Below are 22,670 nucleotides of genomic sequence, written 5' to 3' on the forward strand. Positions count from 1 at the left end.
ATCCTCAGATGTTACCTCCGTTGCATTCCAAAGGATAGCCAGGGCACCAACACTACCTCTAGCGTCTTGGGCAATTACCTCATAATAGGGGTTATAACTCTTTAGGATTTATTTGAGCTTGAATTCCGCAATCTATGTCTCTTGAAGTATCATGATATTAGGCTTTTATTTTCTCAGTCTCTCTTTTAGGCATCGTTGTTTTCCTTTGTTGTTGAGGCCTCAGACATTTCAGGATGTAATTAGCATTTCTAAGGTTTATTGAGTTGGTGGAACACCACTGATAGTGACACCACCCTTCTAGAATTTACCATCATTTCCCCTACCATTTGAATGGACTCGCTCAAGTTCTTCCTACCTCGTTTTTCTCCTCTTTTCCCTTGAGGTCCTTGCTCCATCACTTGGCTTGCTTAGGATTCCAAGTGCTTCAATTGATTCACTCCTAGCATAACTTTCTTGGCCTTATATTGCTCAAAAGTATCCTTGTACAATTGTTTTAGATCTTCTAGGATAAATTTCTCATCAAGGTGTTGCCATTTTCTCAACAGGCATTTCATCACTTGTTCTTCCGTGCTAAGGTCTTCCTTTTGGCTTTCGATCTCCATATTGGCTTGGTTCGCTATTTCATGGTTACTTCTTTTCCTTGTTGTTCCTCTTCCACTTTTCGTTTAGTATTTCTCCCTCCCCATTGGGGGTTTGGTTGGGTTTTTGGGCCCGTCTTCGATGTAGGGGTTTCTTCACTTAACTCATCCTCCTATAGAATCTCATAGTGATTGTGGTTGCGGAGGCCCTTTCGACTTGGTCCCTGATTAGGGTTCTACAAATTTTTCTGATTTCTTTCCCTTTTCTAGACTTCCTGGAATCCCTCTGCATATTCTTTTGCATTGTTCTCCCCATTGGCATTAGAGGCTTCCAGCAATTCTTACTATTCAAAGGGCATGCATGAAACATATGTCCATACTCGTGGCACTTGTGACATCTAAAGGATATGCGCTCGTAGTCTAGATGTTGTTGCCACACCTCATCGTGGTATTCCAGCTCTATGAATTTCGACAGTGAGTCTGTTATGTTTATATAAACACAAATATGAGTGTATGAAGTGTATCTTCCCTTTTTGGTGGAGCCTGCAACCTTGATGAAGTTCCCGATGGAGTCTCCAATGCCTTCCAGGATCTCTGGGTCCCAAGATTCGACTAGCAGAGCAAATAATCGAATCGAAACAGGTGTCGCTGGGACTTTTTCTTGATCTGGGTTGTAGCATTCCTCCCAGTGCCTCATAACGAGACACGTGTTGTTGAAAAAGTAGAAGCCTTCTTCAAAGACTCATTCCTTGTCTTCCAAATTGGAGAATATTACCGTGAAGAAGCCTTTGGCTCCCAGCTTCAGCTCTATATGACCTTTTAGATGCCATTTATGGTGGATCCATTTGACCAGATCCCTTTCTATCGACCAAACCTCAATAAACTTGCATATTAGGGCATGGTATTTCATGTATTTCCTGTATGCTTCCAGTTTGTTATTGGGTATGATTAATCTTCGTTTTTTCATGGCCCTGGGAAAACACTGACCCCTCATTCGTGCTTTCCATTGGGTGCCCAGAACCGAATTTCCTTTGTTGCGGCCTCTAGTCACTGTGGGTTTGTTATTTCTTGTTTCTCCTGTCGGTGCATTCTTGTAGGAGGGGATCTCTCCCCCCCATTTGCCACACTCATTTCTCTATCAACTAGTTTACTTGTGGTAGGTACAGTGGATTACTTTTTCCATTTGTGAGATTGAGTTTCTGTAACCCTAGCCATGACAGTCATTCCTGTGAGCTCCTAATTCAGATATCTAATTTAACTATTGACCATTCAAATTATGTTTTAGATATCAGAACCACCTACTATATATATATATATATATATATATATATATATATATATATATATATATATATATATATATATATTATATATATATATATATATATATATATATATATATATATATATATATATATATATATATATATATATATATATATATATATATATATATATATATATTGAAAAAAATGAAAAGGAATATTTCGAGAAAGTAAAAATGTAAAGCCTTCATTCAATTGTATTTTCAAAATCAATTGCTATGGCATGGAAATATGTTAAGAACTTACTTATACGTGGAAATCCATTCATTAGCTCCCAGAGAAATGGATTATTGTTTCTTCATTATTAGTAATAGAAGCATAGGTGGTGTTGAAGGATGGAGTAAGATATCTGAGGTTATATTATTAATGGAAGTGGAGGTTGTGTTGAAAGATGCACTAAGATATCCAAGGAGCAGAAAAATGTAGTGGAGAAGGACTATTACAGTCCAAAGGTGGAAAGGGAGAAAGAGAAAGGAAGAAACAATGAATTCTAAGGGATAATGTCATGTCTTCCTCAAACATGATTCACTCTACCTCAAACATAATAGCAAAAGTGTCCTCAGACACACAAATTTTATTGATAAAGGAAAAGAAAAATACATAATTAGTAAGGGCTTACAACAATTACTCATTGCTATTGGGAGAAAAATATGTTTTAAATAACCTTGTGTCCTAAATTAATTTCGTTATGGAACACTCATTTCATGTGACAAGTGTCCATTTACATTTAATGTGATTCTAACAAATTTCCTAATTTGATTCCTAAATAACAACACTTTTCTAGATGTCATATCTACTATAGCAAATAAATATTCTAAAAAGACTCAATGACTCTAAATAATTAAACATTAAACTACCTAAATAATTAAATACTAAACTATGTACTTTGGATCATATATCTAAAATTACCCTCTTTGATCCAAAATTACATTACAAAAAATATAAAGTTCTTCCCTGAACTTAGTAAATTTGATCCTACTAAGTGGTTTTGTGAAAATATCTACGATTTGCTCTTTTGAAGAACAATATATCAATTTTATGACATCCTTTGTGGTGAGTATCTTGATGTAATGATACTTTGTGTTAACATGCTTTGTTTTAGAATGGAGAACTAGATTTTTTGCAAGTTTTATGGATGACTAATTATCAATGAATAATGATGTGGCTTCTGCTTGAGGAACACCTAAATCTTGCGAAGTTTTGTGCAACCAAACAATCTCACATGTTGCTCATGTTGATATATATTCTCCCTCTACTGAAGAATTTTCTACTGTAGCTTTCTTCTTGCAACTCTAAGAAACTTTTGTTGACCCCATGTTCATCAAATAACCTAAGCTTGAAGTCTGCTCATTAATACTTCCAACAAAATCTGCATTTGAATATCCACCATGTACAAAATTCTTAGTCTTTGTGTAGAGAAGACCAAAATCTTTCGTACCTTGGATGTATCTAAGAACCCCTTTTGCTTTCCCTTGGGTCATGCATAAATCGTAATAGAATAGTAACTATATAAGATAATTTTTGATGAGTGATTATCAGGTAGATCAAGTTGTCAATCAACTATCTGTAAGTAGTACTGTTTACTAACTCCCCCCTTCAAATTTTGAAATTTTTAAGTTTTGATCCAATGGGGTGAGAATGGACTTGCAATTTTGCATTCCAAATTTTTTGAGTAGTTCATATGCATATTTTTTTTTACTAATGAAAATTTTGTTTGGATGTTGGAATACTTCAACTCCAAGATAGTAGTGAAGTAGTCCCAAGTTGATCATTTTGAATCCAACCCATAATTCCTTCTTTATCTACACAATATGATCATTGTTGTTTCCAGCGATGATCAAGTCATCCACATACATAACTAAAATCACCATATTTTTACCCTTTTGGTGCACACATAGGATATCATCTGATTTACTATGCTTAAATCCAACCTTGCGAAGATATTTTTCCACTTTTGCATACCAAGATCATGGAGCTTGTTTCTACCTATATAATGTCGTAAGTAATTTGCAAAATTTTGTGTTCTTGTCCTTCAAGTTCAAAACCAAGAGGTTGAATCATATAAACTTCTTCTTGCAAGTCTCCATTGAGGAAGACACTTTTGAGATCGATTTGATATATATTCCAACTTTTTTGAGCTGCTAATGTGAGCACCAACTTGATGGTGTTCCATTCTATCATAGGTGGAAATGATTCCTCAGTCTATTCCTTCTTGTCGTGCAAAGCTTATTTTGGCCTAATATTTTTTTATTTATCCATCTAGATTACACTTGATTTGGTAAACCCATTTTCATATGATGGGCTTCATATTTTAAGGAAATCAATAAGTTTCTAAGTATTATTTTCCATATACTTGTTTTAATGCCTCTTTGAATGTGGAAGGCTCAGTAAAATAATTTGTTACTATGAAAGTTTTTCTTCATTTCTTTTTTAACTTCTTGTGCCTGTTTTGTTCTATTCATCTGGCTTGACATCCTTCAAAACTTGAATGATCCATCTAGGTAGTTGATGTGACCTGTTTGTGGATCTGAATGATCACCATAATTATAATCATATTGATATAAGTAGAGGATCATCGATTATCCGAAGTTTCAGGAGATGGAGAGTCACTATTCCATGAACAAATTCTAGAAGATTTAGATGAACTTATTGAAGATCCAAATAAACAAGGTGAACTAGATGAATCATTTTATGAAGAAAGCCATTCAATCTCATACCAATTTTGTGTACTTGGTTGATTTTGCATTTTTATTTTCTTGTTAATACCTTGACTTTCCAATTTCTATAGAATACTTTCTATCTCTATGCCATTCCTTATTTATGTTTCATCAAATATAACATCTCAAATAACATTAAACTTTCCATTGGACAGAATAATATATCCCTTCTTTTCATTGGAATATTCGATCAATATACACTTCAAACTTCGGGAATCGACCTTAGCTCATTTTAATTTTAGAACTAAGGCATAACATATTGAACCAAAAACTCTTACATATTTGAATCAATGTTTGAAGCCAAACCATGATTCATATGGAATAATTCCATCCAAAGAAGTAATGGGAGATATGCTTTTTAAGTATATTGCAATATGTATTACTTCGTCCCAGTAGGAAGGAATTCAATTTTTAAAATTTAACATGGATCTTTCCATCCCTAACAAGGTGTGATTCATTCCTTCTACTACTCCATTTTGTTGTGGAGTGTAGACATTTGTAGGTTGCCATATGATATTGTTGTCCCTGCAAATAGTTTGGAATTCATTAGAAGGGGTGTCCAACATCCCCCCATTTAATATGAAGGGGTGTTTGTAATTCCAAGCATCACTCTAAATCTTTCAAACTTTTCTTTTCCAAGTGCTTTGGTGAAGATGTCTATAATTTTATCATTTGTAGGACAATGTCATAGGCGAATAGTCTTGGCCTAAACATGATGTCGAATGAAATGATACTTTTGTATTGATGTTCTTAGTTTGATCATGGAATTTTGGATTCTTGGTCAATTTAATTGCAAAACTATTATCAATTGGAAGAGGAGTAGAGTGCACTTTTTTTATGCTGCAAATATTTATGAATTTTACTAAGCCACACAATATCTTTAGTTGCTTGTACATCAACCACATATTGTGACTCTATTGTGGAATATGTTGTAACTAATTGTTTGTGTGATCTCCAAGAGATAGCTTTTGATATAAGACTAATAATATAACCTGAAGTAGATACTCAATTTTCCTTATCTCCATCAAACTTTGAATTAAAATATCCAATCAGGTTGAAGTCACCCACCAATGTATATTTGAGTCCAAAGTCTTGAGTTAATTTCAAGTACTTTATAACTCTTTTTGTAGCAAATCAATGTGACTCCCTCACAAGGATTTAACATACACTTGGAAATGATTCCAACAACAATTGAAATGTATGGTCTGGTAGTGGTGAGGTAGATAAGGCTTCCTATAAGATGTCTAGACTTAGTCGCATATGTTGAGCGATGGAAAAGGTATACATTTGCCATTTATTTCTTTATATTTTCCTTTGAATCATAACTCCTTTACTTTCTAAAATGGTAATATGTTAAAGAATTATGGTAGAATTAAGGAGATTTGTGATTGATGCAAAATAACTGATTATTGTCTTTTTTTATACAGAAAATGAAGGAAATAGAAAACCACTATTCGGGAGGAAAAGACAAAGCAGAAGCAATTGTTGTCCCTTCCCTAGGAAGTCGTATCCAGACAATGCGATTAAGATCAGAGCGCATAGTCCAGGAGAAGAAAGGGAAAGCGCGACATCAACGCAAGAAGACAAAATGATAAACTGGAAATCAAAGATAGAGTCAATCCCTCAGGTTCCTTTGATCGTGAGGGATTGCTACTTCAAAACTTATCTATACTCTTGATATATCCGCCTAGCCATTATAAAAAGGGAAAACGCTTGTAGCCCAGGGGCATGTATTATCATTTTGCAGAACTTACTGTTGCGCTGTTACTTTGATCATCGATTCTTGTTGGTTAAAACAGAGTACGATTGCTTTTAAACTTTTTATACATGATTAATACATAAATTAGTTGCCGTTCCATTCCTTCCTACTAAATTAGCCCGCCGATGCTTCACTACCGGCTAAGGGCCAGGCCCTGGTGGATCCATTTGCTACCTATACCATTATTTTATAGTTCCAGTCATGTGATGGTTTGATTTACGTTTCATTTCCTTGAATCACATTGCTTTACAGTTTCCTGTCCTTACAAGTTCTAATACTTTCTGGAATTATTTTATTGCATAAGCTATGATTGAATCGTGTTGTTGCTCCCTTCCTATCATAACGAGATTATTATCCTTTACCACTTATATCATTATTCATTTCAGTTATAAAGCCTCACAGTTCATTACAAATTGTTGTTCATTTAGCATTTTTATTCATTTCTATTAAGTTAGCGTTGTTGTTCATTTCCATTTAGCATTGCTATTCATTTCTATTAAATTAGCATTGCTATTCATTTCCATTTAGCGTTGTTGTTCATTTCGATTAAGTTAGCATTGCTTTTCATTCATACTAGATAGGTGTTATTTCTTTCCTACAAGTATCTTGTTTTGCTTTTGAGTGTTTTGCAGTGAGCATTTTTACTACATTTCTGTTGGCAGAATTAGTGATCCATCATTTCCAGTTAATTGCTTTAGTGTGGTGTGTAAGATCAACAATTGTAAAGGACATTGGCTATCGCTGCCTAAGTTCTTAGATTATGGATCTTAGTTATATTTGATTTCATTTATATCAGTTGACAAAGGAAAGAGTTATCACTACTACATCCTTGACTGATAAATTGTTGTAGTTTTCTAAGTGAATGATTTAAGTTTCAGAGCATTAAGTTTCTTTTGATTGCAATTAGATTTTATTTCAAGCATCCATTTACTCTTGTATTTGAAGCACTGTACTACAATTTAGAAACATTACTCTTGAAATAAATTGCCCGCCTCAGACTGAGTACACTCTTGAAATAATAAATAATACCTCGATTGATAATTAATGTAGGACAAATAGGAGTTCAAAAGACACCTTTTATACCTCAACATTTTGGCGCCATTGCCGGGGAGAGTGTAGCCATTTGTTTTAAAAAAAAAGAGTAGTGTGCATTTGATAAGTCCTTGCTAGGAGAGAATTGGGTATTAAAAATGGAAGGTAAGAACCTGCGTATGGAGCATGTGACAACCTTTCTCCCTTGCCCTCTTTCTTACAGATTTGTTGATTACTTTGGGTAGAAATAAGTTTTTGAGTTGTGTGCATGACTAAGCAGAAAAATCCTGAAAAGAATCAAAAGCCACTGCTCAAACTTGATAAAGCTAAGGGACTGGTGACCCTTGGCCGATCGACATTTATAGACAATATCATCAAGAAAGAAGAATCTCAGCCATCAGTAGGCCCTAGAAAAGTTGCTTCTAAACAACCTACTAGCTCCCTTCGGGCCACAGAATCACCATCTGTAGCTTTTGCTACAGATGGTACAAAGCCAAATAGAATAAACTGAGCAAGATTTTCAAGAAATTGAGAATTCTCACCCAATTTCTTTACAAGAAGGGAACTCTAGTAATCTCTGTGAAGGAGGAGGAGAGACAGGGGAAATAGAAGAACCAAGATCCCCTCTTGGATTAGTTCAAACACTAAGTAGCCCAGATAGGGGAAGTGATATCAAGATCATCCAAAACAATGCTGGAGAACCTAAAGAGCCAAAATCCCCCCAGATAATAGTTCAACAAGGAACACTCATTATCCTAGACCAAGGAAGTGCTATTAAGGCCATTCCTACTCCTTCTAGTCAGCCTAGGAATAACTCCATAGAAATCTGAGAAGGATATTGGCACATATTTGATCAAATGGCCCAGAACCAGCAAACTCCTCAAACTTCCACACTGCAATATCCCATTGTAGATACTGCAGTTAATGCACCTATGAAGGCCATTCCTCTCTAGCATATTCCTACAATCCATGGCCTAACATCGGAAGATCCAGATGCATTTTTGTTTGAATTCGATGTATTATGTTGAGGGTATGACTATACCACCGATCCCCAAAAGCTAAAACTATTTCCCTCCACATTAAAAGAAGCAGCTTTACGATGGTTTATGGGGTTAGGTGGAGGTGTTATAAATCACTGGGATCATATGAAAGGTGCTTTTCCAAGGAAATATTAGGATTATTGTAGGTCTAGAGAATTAAAGGATGAAATATTTTAAATGACAGACAGACCTAATGAAACATTGGAGGAATATGTAGAATTCTTTCAATACAATCTCCAGAGATCTCCTTATGCATCTTTACCCTTACCTGACAATGTGTTAAAAACTACATTAATTAAAGGGATGAAGGAACAATGGGTTGAAACATTAAACATTATGGGAAAAGGTGACATATATCAGGAAAGTTTTGCTGACATTATTGATTTATGTATCAGGAGTTTGAGAGGTAGTACAAGGCTAAAATCGGCATAACATAACATAATCACAAGGGACAACAAGATCTATGGTGGAGGCGTAGCACGCGCAAAAATTGGGAATCTATTGGAATAATTCAAAACTGATATTTTAGGGACTTTGACAACGCAGCTTGACATTATGCAGGCTAAAGAAAAGCAAGCAGAAGCAGAGCAAAATTTGGCAATATTCTGCTCCTGATGTAAAAGAAACATAGCCATAAAGAGTGCCCACTAGATGCAGTCCAAGTCTGCGCCATTTGCACAAAATACCACTCCACAAAAAACTATCCCACTCCCGAGACTGAAAGCAGTCTACAAGGAGGCAGAAGAAGAATCAGAACCAGTGTACCTACTCAATCAGCGCCGTCAATGGTGGCCATGACAAACAGGTATACCCAGTGATCCATCCTCTTCTTTTTAGTCTCCTCAATATAATTCTCAGCAGTATAATGGAATGTGGAAAAATCAGCCACCTTTCTCCAGCTGGTCACAACAGCTGTTTCCTACATCACCATGGCCAAATCAAAAAAATCAGACCAATTGGCCAAACTTCCCTTATTGTCCACCATTTTGGCAAAATAATGCATATATGACACAATGGTCACCCTCCACCTCGCAAAGTCAAACCTGGTTGTCGAACTGGCAAATACCGATAAATCAACCAGCTGGAATGATTCCTCTCACTCAACCTACACTTCCAGCACCATATGCATTGCAACAAAATCCCCAGACCAACTTAAGACCACAACTCCCATCCCAACCCAACCCGAACCCTTATAATAGACTGGTTCAATCTGTTCAAATAATCGAAGCATCAGAACTAGAAACCGAGTTAAGAGAGTGCAATGACCTTCAATTAAGGTCTGGGTTCGTAACAGAAACTGAGGGAGATAAAAATGCTCAAGTTGAAATTCCATTACCTTTAGAACAACCACTACAAGAAGATGATGTGATTAGACAACAAACTCACGACCAAGAAACCACTTCTTCTCCCCCATTCCTAGAACGACTAATCATACCGTGCCCAATAGAACATCCTGACTTTGATCTTCTGGGAGAAATAAGAAATTTGTGTATAAAGATCCCACTCCTGTAGGCTATCCAAGCTATCCCAATCTACGGAAAAACCATCAAAGGGTTATGTATAAAAAATCCAGAGAGGAGAATAACAACTAACCCAACCGTCCAAGTCGTCAGCACCCCATCTGACTTACTATCAGGAAGAGAGGCACCGGTAAACTATGAGGACCCAGGGAATCCTATAGTGACAGTGCAAATCAATGGACACTCCTTTTCAAATGCCTTAGTTGATTTAGGAGTTGCAACTAATATTTTAACAACCACCACTTGTCAAAAACTTGACATTACATCATTAGATCCAACCACAACATTATTGGAGTTGGCTGCCTGATCGGTAGTCAGACCAAAAGGCACACTACATCATGTAATGGTCTTTGTAGACTCCTGGGAATACCCTGCAGACTTTCTGATAATTAATCCCAAAAACTGGCTAGATGGACACCCTTTAATCTTAGGTAGACCCTAGCTAGCAACTACTGATGCTTACATTGGCTGCCGATAAGGCATTATGACTATAACTAGAGGGAGTAATGTCAAGAATTTAGCTTTATACCCTCTAGCCCAACCAAGCCTAACAATAATAAAAACTAACAAATAAACTGTATCATATCTCACAGAAAACATTAGATCACCTTTAACCATAGAAGATGCCCTTGAATTTAAAGACCAAACAGAGGACGACATCATCAACAATTTCATTAACCAACTTGAAACGAGATCCCATGTACAATGTCACATGATAGTGGCAACATTTGATAACAAACTAGAATAAGATCCCATCAAAGACACTCGTGATCAATCAATACGTACTACCTTTGTTTCAAACAACAAAACTATCGAGATTGAGCTAGGAAAAACCTTGAACATTAACAAAAACTTGACTCCTAAACAAGAAGAGAAGCTGGTCCAACTATTGAGAAAATACAAGGAAGCTTTTGCATGGGATTACCTGGGCATGAAAGGAATTGATCCCCAGCTGTGTACGCACCACATTTATACAGAAAAGGATGCTAGACCCGTTCGCCAACCCCAACAGAGACTAAACCCTCATCTTAAGGATGTTGTGAAAGTTGAATTACAAAAAATTTTAGATGTAAACTTTATTTACCCAATATCTAACAGCAAGTGGGCCTCTCCATTAGTAGTGGTGCAAAATAAGAATGGAAAGTGGAGGATATTTGTAGACTACATAGAATTAAACAAAACAACCCAGAAAGACCACTTTCCCCTTCCATTCACTAATAAGGTATTAGACACATTAGTAGGAAAGAAATTATTTTCTTTCTTAGATGGCTTTAGTGGATACAATCAGATCCATATTGCCCCAAAAGACCAGGATAAAACTACTTTTATCTATCCTTGGGGAACATTTGCTTACAGAGTCTTACCCCTTGATCTATGCAATGCCCCTGCCACATTTCAGAGGGCCATCCTCAGCATCTTTTCAGATTTAATAAATGAAGGGCTCGAAGTATATATGGATGATTTCACACCATATGGAGATGATTTTGAGCCAGCACTAGACACATTGGAAAAGGTGTTGCAAAGATGTATTGCCACCAAGCTTTTCTTGAGCCATGAAAAGTGTCATATGATGATGACCGAGGGACTCATCCTAGGTCATTATATCTCAGCAGCTGGAATACAGGTAGATCCAGCTAAAATTTAGATAATTTTGTTAATACCTACTCCTACCACACAAACAGAGGTACACAGTTTTCTGGGTTTTTCTGGTTATTATAGGAGATTCATAGAGCATTTTTCTCAAATAGCTGCACCTCTATACACACTAACTGGGAATGTTGATTTTATTTGGACAGATAAGTGTGACCGTGCTTTCGAGGATCTGAAAAAGCTTGTATTGACAACCCCAGTGCTAAGGGGCCTAAATTGGGAATTTCCATTTCGAATTTCATCAGATGCTTCAGACACAGCTATTGGAGCAGTCCTTGGGCAGGAAGAAGATAAAAAGCCATATGCAATTTATTATATTAGCAAGAATCTATCTCCTGCTGAACTAAACTATACTGTAACTGAAAAAGAGTTTTTAGCTGTAATACATGTTGTAAATAAGTTTAGACATTATATAACTGGGTATCTTGTAGTTTTATATACAGATCACTCTGCCATAAAATACTTAGCAAATAAACCTGTTACAAATGGTAGAGTAACAAGATGGTTGATTTTATTGCAGGAATTTGACATCACAATAAAGGATCGACCTGGAAAAGAGAATCCTATAGCTGATTTTCTCTCACGAATGCCAAATCCAGCGGACACAGCAGTAGTCGAAGATCAATTCCCAGATGAACATTTGTTTGCTGTTACTATCAAAACACCATGGTATGCTGATGTTGCAAATTATTTAGTAGTAGGTAAATTACCCAAACATCTAATGCCCAATGAACGAAAACAGATAGTGCAACACAGTACCCGATTTTCTTGGATTGGGGGCTACCTATTTCATACAGGGGCGGATATGCACATCAGAAGATGCATCCGCGAAGAAGAAATATTTGACATTTTGAAAGCTTGCCATGACGGACCATGTGGCGGACATTTCGTAGACCACAGGACTGGCCAGAAGGTTTTGCAAACAGGCTTACTGGCCTACAATCTTTAAAGATGCTAAGAAATTTGTTCAAGCCTGTGATAGTTGCCAAAGAGCGGGACACCCTAGACAGTCCAAAAAAATTCCTTTAAATCCACAGTTAGTAATCGAGCCATTTTAGAGTTGGGTGCTCGATTTTATTGGTCCGATTAACCCACCATCAAATCAGAAATCATACATTCTAGTAGCAATAGAGTATGTTACCAAATGGGTGGAAGTAGAGGCACTTTCAAGAGCTATAGAGGATTCTGTAATACATTTCCTTTTCCAAATATTTGTGTGATGTGGCCTCCCAAGGGACATAATCACAGATGGAGGACCACAATTTGTAGGTAATAAAATTGTTGCAACATTAAAAAACTACCACATTCGGCACAAAATTGTTGAGATTTTCGGTTTTAATAAAATAGGCAAAAAATTCTCAGTAGGTGACAACAATAAGATTGAGTTGCTATATTAGCTCTATTTTGTTGGGAGAGAGTTAATGCAGCCTATATCTATTGTAAGAGGATTTATGAGGCAGTTAGATTCTCTTGGCTATAAAACAGGTGTCCATACGGATTGGTGTGAGTGGGTGTGAGCGTTTGAGAGGAAATTGATTCTCTTGTAATCTCTTGTTTTGATAATAAAGATTGCCGATGCCTATGTTTGGTGGACGTAGCCTAGAATGGTTGTGTGAACCACGTTAAACTCTGTGTCATCTGTGAATGGTTTACTTGTTGTGTATGTTATTTATCTTGTTGCGCACTGATTTCTCTAACAAGTGGTATCAGAGCGAGTTGGAGGAACGGCGGGAGGCGTGGCAGGCCCAGAACTTGGTTGTGGAACGGGTACATGCGACCAAGACAGTCGATATGTTTGCAGTCATCTGTGTGGCTATCATCTGCAGTCAAACTACGTGCCCTGTTTACAGTCATCTGCGTGGCTGTCATCTGCAGTCAGTCTTGATGTACAGCGCAAGACTGTAAATCAACGCAGCGTTAACACTGTTTTTTAAACAGCGCAGCGTTAACATTTTATTTTTTAAATTGCACTGGTTTTGCTGAGATGATCTACACTTTATGTGACATCGTTTGTTGCAGTGGATTGAAACATACCTGCAGTGGATTAAACATTGTTGCGGTGCATAATTGTTTACGTGGACCTGCGCATGCCAAAGCGTTTTTTGTTTTTTTTTTTAACTGCCTGTGTATGATTGTGCATAGACCTTGTGCGTATGAAAGCCAGCGCATAGACCTTGTGCGTTTGTTTCAGAACCAATCGAGTGCTGCGTGGGAGGGTGCGAATTGATTGCATCTTTGTGCCAAGTTTTTTTTTTTGCTGAGTGATGCGTATTGATTGGCGCGGAATATGGTAAGACAGTAGCGCCAATAATCAAAAAGGCGCGGATAAGGCTGTAGTAAGTGCGCCAATGCGCCAATTTCCCAATTAGCACGGATCCGAACGGGATAAATGCGTTTTTGCTACGGGCACGGATTTTTTGGAGTGATGAGAGCGCCAACACGCTAAAATTGGTAAACATTGCGTTGGTAAAAAATTGCAATTGATTTTTTGGGTTTTTTATTGTAATTCGCACAATTTTTTTTTTTTTTAAAAGCAAAGGTTGTGTAATATAAGGCATAGGTGGTTTGTATAAATTAACATCTTTTATTTAAAAGTTGGATTGGTAGATTGTTTGTTTTAAACGAGATGGCAAAAACTCAGAGTGCCCGATTTGAAATTGAAAATTTTAACGGCAAAAACAATTTTGAGATATGGAAGGTAAAGATGCATGATCTGTTGGTACAACAAGGCGTGGCGAAGGTGTTGTTGGGCAGATCCAAACTGCCTTACCCCATGACAGATGATGAATGGAATGAATTGGATGGAAGAGCCTTAAGCGGTATTCGACTGTGTTTGGCTAATGATGTTTTATTTAACATCGTGTCAGAGAAGATTGCTGCTGGTTTGTGGACGAAGTTGGAGAAGCTGTATATGACAAAATCCTTGACAAATCGGATTATCCTAAAGCGGCAGCTATATAGTTTGTGAATGAAGGAAGGTACTTCCATTACTGATCATTTGAATGTTTTTAATACTCTAATGGTGCAATTAGAAAGTATAGAAGTAAAATTTGAATCTGAGGATAAAGCCATAATTTTATTGTGCGCGTTGCTCGATTCGTGGGATCATTTTGTTACTTCTACATGTCTTAGTTCATCCAAAACCATTGAATTTGATGATGTCGTCGGAGTTTTGTTGTCCGAGGAGACCAGGAAGCGGTCGAATGCTGACACCTCTACATTAGAGGCCATGATGGCTAGAGGTCGTTCTAGAGAAAGACGCTCTGGTAAGCACAGTGATTCGCGTTCAACGTCAAAAGGAAAAAAGAGTAAAGTAAAGTGCTGGTTCTGTGGCAAATTAGGGCATTTGAAGAAGGATTGCTGGAAGTGACAACAAACTTTTAAAGAATCTTCATCGACAGAGAAGAAGGAAGCAAATACGACCGATACAGGTTCGACATCTGGTTTAGGTATGAGTGACGAAGTCTTATCAGTTAATTTGTCAAATCATGATCAACATTGGTTGTTGGATTCCGGGGCACCAAACCACATGTGTATTCATAGAGAATGGTTTAAGACGTATAGATCAGTGAATGATGGAGTCATGTACATGGGTAATGATGTCACATCTAATATTGTGGGAATAGGGAGTATATAGCTGCAAATGTTTGATGGGACAACAAAAATGTTAGCTGATGTAAGACATGTACCAGATTTAAGGAAAAATCTAATTTCATTGGGGGCACTTGACACAAATGGATATAAAACTGTAATTCAAGGTGGAGTAATGAAAATTTACAAAGGTATTCTACTAGTAATGAAAGCTAAGTAGGAAATCTGTTTCAGTTAGAAGGAAGAACAAGGTCAGTTCATGTGTCTACGGTGTCTGAACATGACAGTAGTTCCATTCGCCTATGGCATCAAAGGTTGGGCCATATGAGAGAAAGAGGGTTAAAGATTTTGGCTGATCGCAAGTTACTTCCTAATCTAAGGTTTGGAAAGTTAGATTTCTGTAAACATTGTCTGTTTGGCAAACAAAGTAAACAAAAGTTTAAAACAGGAAAACATACTAGTAAAGGAATACTTGATTATATCCATTCAGATGTTTGGGGTCTAGCACCTACAACCTCGTATGGTGGCTTGTCGTATTTTGTATCGTTTATTGATGACTTTTCTAGGAAAGTGTGGGTCTACATGTTGAAAAGGAAGTCTGATGTTTTTACAGTTTTCAAGCAGTTTAGAGCATTGGTAGAAAACATCACTAGTAGAATTATTAAATGTTTAAGAACTGATAATGGTGGTGAGTTTACCTCCAAGGAGTTTGAAAACTATTTCAAGGATGTAGGGATCGAGAGACATAAGACTACTGTTTATACTCCTCAGCAAAATGGAGTTGTTGAACGCATGAATAGGACTCTTTTGGAGAGAGCAAGGAGTATGCTGAGTAACGCTGGTTTGCAGAAGGAGTTATGGACAGAAGCGGTGGCTACAGCTTCTTATGTGATAAATCGGTCGCCATCGACAGAGATAGGTTGCAAGATTCATCAAGAGGTATGGAAAGGACACCCTTGTGATTATTCTAAACTCAAAGTGTTTGGTTGTGATGCATATGTTGTAGTGCCTAAACATCAGCGAACTAAATTAGATCCAAAATAAAAAAGGTATATCTTTGTTGGGTATGGTGATGGAACAAAGGGATTTAGATTGTGGGATCCTACTACCCGCAAAATCATCATCAACAGAGATGTAAAGTTTGATGAATCCTCTCTTGTATAGTTCGATGTAGATAATAAATTGAAACAGGATGATGTATCTGAGTTTCAACACATTCAGTTTGACAACACTTCTAATGATAGTCGTGATGACCATAATTAGGATTCTAGTCATGAACAGGTTTCAGAATCAGATTATGAACAGGGTTCAGATGTAGGTCATGAACAGGTCTCAGATGGTGATCATGAAGAAGTTCCTACATATGGTAGTCAGCCAATTGTGGAAGCACCAGAAACATCCTTAAGGAGGTCTACAAGAATCAAACGCCCTCCGAAAAGGTATGATGATTATGTTACTTCAGTTGCATTTACCGCTAATGACGATGAACCTCTGTGCTATCAGGAAGCTATAGAAGGTTCGAAAAGTGACAAATGGAAAGCAGCTATGAAGGACGAAATGATGGCCTTAGGTAAGAATGGCACATGGGATCTGGTTGAACTTCCCAAAGGCAGGAAAACTGTGGGATGTAAATGGGTTTTCAAGGTGAAACGGGGTGTAATGATATATAGGACAAATACAAAGTGAGGCTGGTTGCAAAAGGGTTTTCTCAGAAAGCAGGGATAGAATTTCATGAGATATTTTTACCAGTTGTTAAAATAGTTTCAATTAGAATTGTGTTAGCGTTAGTTGCTTTACTTGATTTAGAATTACAGCAACCAGATGTTAAGACTACATTTTTACATGGAGATTTAGATGAGGAAATTTATATGGAGCAACCAGAAGGGTTTGTTCAGCATTGCAATAAGAAATTTGTCTGCAGGCTCAAGAAGTCATTGTATGGTTTGAAGCAGTCGCCTCGACAATGGTACAAGAAATTTGATTCTTTCATGTTGCGTCAAAAATATATAAGAAGTGAATATGATCATTGTGTTTACTTTAAGCATTTAAGTAATGGCATGTTCATTATCTTAGTGTTGTATGTTGACGATATGCTTTTAGCAAGCAAAAGAATTGAAGAAATCAACAGGTTAAAGACTCAGATGGCAAGGACATTTGATATGAAAGATCTAGGATGTTATAGACATTTTTGTGCCTCGCGTCAAGGAGCAGGGAATGTCGATAATTACAGGGATCCTCAGTCCCTAAACATGTTGTTCTTACCCCTAAAAGAACAAGGTCATCAATCAACAGCACTTCCAATCAGTTCTCCACCTGAAAACACTTCAGAACAGGCTTATTTTGGATCATGTCAGCTGCTTAACTGAGCTTCTGCGCTGTATTGCAACTGTCCCACTCTGTACCTGCGCTGGAAGTCAAAAACAATGAAGGCTACCTGCGCTGGGCGAGATTGGCCAAGTGGCACAGTCATCCTGCAAGGTGTCAGTTGCCCAGGAAGCTTCCAAACTGACACTTGGGTCATGAGATTCGCCCTGTGATGAGTAAGAGGTACTTGATCACCATGTGTAAGCAAGGATCTCCAAGTGGACACAGGAACTGAAGATTAACTGAAGATGGAGAGGACACTAGTCAGCTATATGCCAGCCTCCAGCTGACTCATCCTTTCCTCTTCCCTCCTATATATAGAGCTCTTCTATGAGGTCTAAGGAGGCTGGAATTTTGTATAAGCAAGGAGGTGCTGTTGGTATACTGCCAGGATTATTGGGTGATTGTTTTACTAGAGGTGAAGAAGAGAGTTCTTGCTGCCGAGGAGGTGCTGCTGGATTGGAGCCAACATCATTGGTTGTAACTTCCTCTGGAACCCTGTTACTTTCTATCAATAAAGTTTGCATGTTCCCCTATATACTTGTTTTACATAGATGCTTTTGTGTTTACATGTATATTTGATGCAACCTAATCCATGCTTCAATTATGATTGCTTGTATCTCGTAGTTTGCTCTCTTTTGTTGTGCAGATTCTGTGTGTAGCTGGATCGGCTTGGAGAGCAAAGAGCTGGGAATCGGATACAAAGAGAGAAGGACAAGGATCGACTAAGCGCAAGACACCAGGTTGGTTGACCCTATTTCCATACTCTCTGTGCTTTCATAAAGATGAACATGAAAACTTTGTCATTCAGTTGTTGCTAAAGTCTGTCACCTTTAGAAAGGGTTAGTGTCATCCGCATCGGATACTTTTCCCCACAACAAACTGGCGACTCCACTGGGGAGATCCTAGTATCTTGTTGTTGTAGTATTTTGCTATTCATTTCTTGAAGAAAGGAGTACCGAATCGAAAAGCTTTTGACTCTATCAAAAGCGAAGTAGAGGGTTTTGCTACTCTTGCTCCTTTGCTGAGCAAATTCAAGATTTAAAGAGCTAATCTACAGATGAATCCTTACTCTTAGTGATAGATCTTTATCCTCTTGATCATCCCTTAACCTGTACTTAACCCATAGCATTTTATTTCAGTCAAAACAGTACATTTTTGAGCTTTTTATGACCCGGAATTCTTAGCAGACGTAACTCTCGTAAGTCAGTGCAGGCTGTCCACAGGCAGTCTGCATTACAGCGCAGGTAGTCCCTTCGGGAACTGCGCTGAGAGTGAAACTGGTGAACTAGTGCCTGCGCTGGTCCAGTTGGCCTTAGTCTAGCTCAGCTCTTCCTTTGTGTCTTGGCCCTGTTTGCACTTGTTTTTGGCTGATTGCTTGCTGGTTATTGTATTTGCTGTAGACCTCATCTCCTTGACATTATTCCGCCTCAGTTGTGTGATGAAATTGTAAACGTTCTTTCAGTATTTCTTGTTTCAGTTACAATTTCCCATTGTGAAAAGCGAACCTAGTAGCTGTGGCCTCTTAGATTGCGATCTTATGAGTTAGTGTTATTGCTGTTCATAGCTGTTTTGGATTGGTTTGCTTATCACTTTATGGTTTGAATCTATACTTTTCCTGTATTTAAAACAAGTCTTTCATAAGGTGTTCTTTTGATTGTGGACAAGCTTGTTTGTTTCTACTTGAAAGTTGATTCAAAAATCATACAACCGTTTCCTTTTGTTAAGCATCAACATTAAGGATAACGAAAAGAAATACATGCATTGTGCATTTTGCATTTGACTGTATGCTTGACGATTTAGGAAAATGTGCATTTTAGTGTGTGTTCTTTGATCTGTGGAAAAAGTTGTGTCTTGCTCTTTCCTCAAGTAGATTAAGGTTTTTCAAAGTTGAAAGATTGAAAAGATTTTGCTTCTCATTCTTAGATTGCATATAGGAAGTTGTATATATACATCTCGTGGCGAACCTGAAAGGCAAACTGTTAAGAAAGATCAACATTAAAATAAACTCAATTTACATAATAACGCTTTGGAATTTAACGCAAACATCTAGAGGTCTAGGTAGAGACGTGTTCCGGCGTCGTTAAACATAGTGACTTTCGATCTCTACGAAGGTGGGTGATTCCTCCTGAGAGTCGGTGGCACTAACACGGATTTGAGCTCCCGCGTACCGTCGCGTATATTGGGAGACCCCTATAGGCTTTTATCCTTTATCCTTAGGAAACCGTGTCGGCCGCCCTACTAATCGCGATGCAGTGAACACAGCATTCACGAAGATCAACCACCCGTACCGTAAAACGTATTCTGTGGTTTCGCGAAAGGTTTGGCACACCCTCTGCCTAGATCTCCAGAGCAGTTTCTTTTGGCCCTTTTCAAACTCTATAACTGAAAAGGTCCAACCGAGCATTTGTCACTTCGGGCTCATTAATACATCGAAGGCGACTAGAGTCATCTTTAGCTTTTTCTCGACTCTTAAAACATGAAAAAGCAAGTTTGTGTCTAAAAGCGTCGTAAATAAAACTTATTTTAAAGCGGAACATAATCACCTGTTATTCCCACGTTGATCTTTCAGTTGAAAAGTATGGAGCCCACCAACCAAGGAAGTAACCTTGGCGGAAGTCCAAATCCCTTCTCCTCTTGGGGAGATGTTGGTGCGCCTCATATGGCTACATTGTCACTTCCAGGATTGACAATCGGCCTTCCTGTTTGGCTCTTTTCAACTAATGTTGTCCAAATCGCCACTAATCCTGAGCAGTCGAATCAACTGTCAGAACAATCTAGAACTACCCACCAGCCTTCTACATCTTGTGATACTTCCTCTGATCCTTCATCTTCGCAGGGTAGAGCCGGCAAAAGTCAGCCTCCCAAGGAGAAGAAGGAAAAGAAGAAGAAAGGGAAGAAGCAGAAGGAGCCTCTGGCGAAGGCGACTGGGGGCAAGCAGAAGAAAACTGACAAAAACCCACACACTGCACTGACCGGGCCTAAATCGCCATGTGTCATTTGCAAAGGGATCCATTTCCATCGTGATTGTCCTTGTATTCCCCGGATACTAAAGGACTGGTCCCCGAGGTTGCACAATCCGGTAGCATCAACCTCTAGTTGTCAAGTTGATTGCATTCCCTCAACTAGCGAGAGTGAAGGACGAAGAAGGGGACCAAGATCACCCTGTCTATTGTGTGAAGGTCACCATGCCATCCACAAATGTCCATTCTTAGATGAGGCCAAGAGAGTTTTGGAAGATCGCCCGGTGTCACCGGTGCAACTTCCGCCTGGATACCGAAAACTCGCGCCTAATCCCTCGATAGTTGAAAATCCAGTTGAACCACTCAAGTGGTCAGCTGATGTGTCAGTCATTGAGAATGAACCTACCGAATCTAGACCAGACGAAAGTCTAAAGGTCGAAACGGAAGTTGACCCGGTTCTTCCTTCAAAGGTTCTATCGTCCAATGACTCCGTCATTGAAGACCCGTCTTCAAATGACACCGTCACCGAAGTGTCATCTTCATGTGACTCCCTCACTGATGAGAACAAGGATGACACCATCCAGGTTCTCTTTATCAGCACCGACTCCGATGAGCATCCGGGCAATGCGCCCATTCCTTTATCGCAGGAAGGAACATCATCTGAGTCGTATCCGGCCGTATATTTGGTCCCACCACCAAGCAACCTGGTTGTATCCTTTGATTGGAATCAACTAGGCAGACCCCGGTTACCAGCCAGTGTTCCATTCAGAATCATTGTCCAGATCTATAGAATGGTTATGGCCGGTACTATCATTGATGAAGGGGCTTCTGTGAGTATCCTTTCCTCTGTTGCTTGGAAAGCACTGGGTTCCCCAGCGCTTTTACCTGAGTTGAGAAATCTCTCAGGTTTTGATAAAGGAACCAGTCGACCATTAGGAATCCTCCCCGATGTACCTGTTACATTGAAGGGGAAGACTGTCAGGATGAACGTGTTGGTAGTTCAAGGACCCTTGGATTATAACCTACTCCTTGGACGCGACTATATTTATTGCATGGGAGCGATAGTCTCCTCACTCTTTAGAGTAATGTGTTTTCCACACGAAGGAAGGCTGGTCAAGCTCGTAGACCAACTTTCATTTCCGGGATCTCGCATCGCAAATAGTCAAATACCAATCCTAAATGGTCTGTTCACTCAAGATTCGCCTCCGCCCCCAGTCCTCCTTCCCGATGAGCGCGAGTGATTCGGAAAGAAAGACTAGGACCCAGGGGGCATGCACCCTGGTCTGCTTCGGGCAGAGGAAACTCCGGATATAAGGAAGAATTTCCGCAGAAGAACATGACTAGTCCGTACCCCGTCCGTGGAAGGAAGTGGGGTTGTTCTGGAATAGTGTTCTTTTGTTAAAGTTATGTGTTTGGCAAAAGAGTCATTCACCTTTGTCTAAAAAAGTGGGCAATGCCCAAGTAGGAATTCCCTTATTGTAACAAGTAGTCACCATCACCATCTTTAAATTCAAGCCTCGCCCATCGAAACATATGTTTTGAAGGATAAGCAGGGGCAGTAAACTAAGAAGGAGACCGTATTGTTGTAACAGAGGGTAACCATCTTTGGACAACCCAATGATAGACACCGCCGAAGAAAGAGATTGATTTGCGGCAGCGAATAGAACCACTCTTCGGATAATAAGAAAGAGGCAAGCCTCCCTCAATAATACCAATGTTTTATCTTTGAGTAGTGTTCTTCTATTGTCACATAGCTGTTTGTTAAAAGTGGGCCGACAGGAAGTCTGAGTACTGCATAAGACCCCTTAAAATAACGAGAAGACAAGTATCGTTAACATTAGATTAGCAAGATGACAAATAAGTAAGAACACCCAAAGAAAAACAGAAGTAGGGGAGAGGAGGGGCAGCCTCGAAATTCTATCCTATACCTGGGGGCATGCAAACTTTCTGGAGTGTAAGCTAGGGGCGGTTATTTATCTGGTTTTAAGATTAGCCGTTTCCGAACTTGCATGAAAGAAAGCCTGTGGGGCAGAAGTAAAATTTGCCAAAAATTTGGAGCATAGCTGTGGTAAGGCCCAAGCTCTATAAAAAATGGATCCTTAGAGGAGGCGTTCTTTTTATGACTGGTATA

The sequence above is a fragment of the Pinus tabuliformis genome, chromosome 4_2 (assembly GCF_031772625.1).
Source record: "Pinus tabuliformis cultivar Carrire ecotype Pingquan chromosome 4_2, CPIR1, whole genome shotgun sequence".
Lineage (NCBI taxonomy): Eukaryota > Viridiplantae > Streptophyta > Pinopsida > Pinales > Pinaceae > Pinus > Pinus tabuliformis.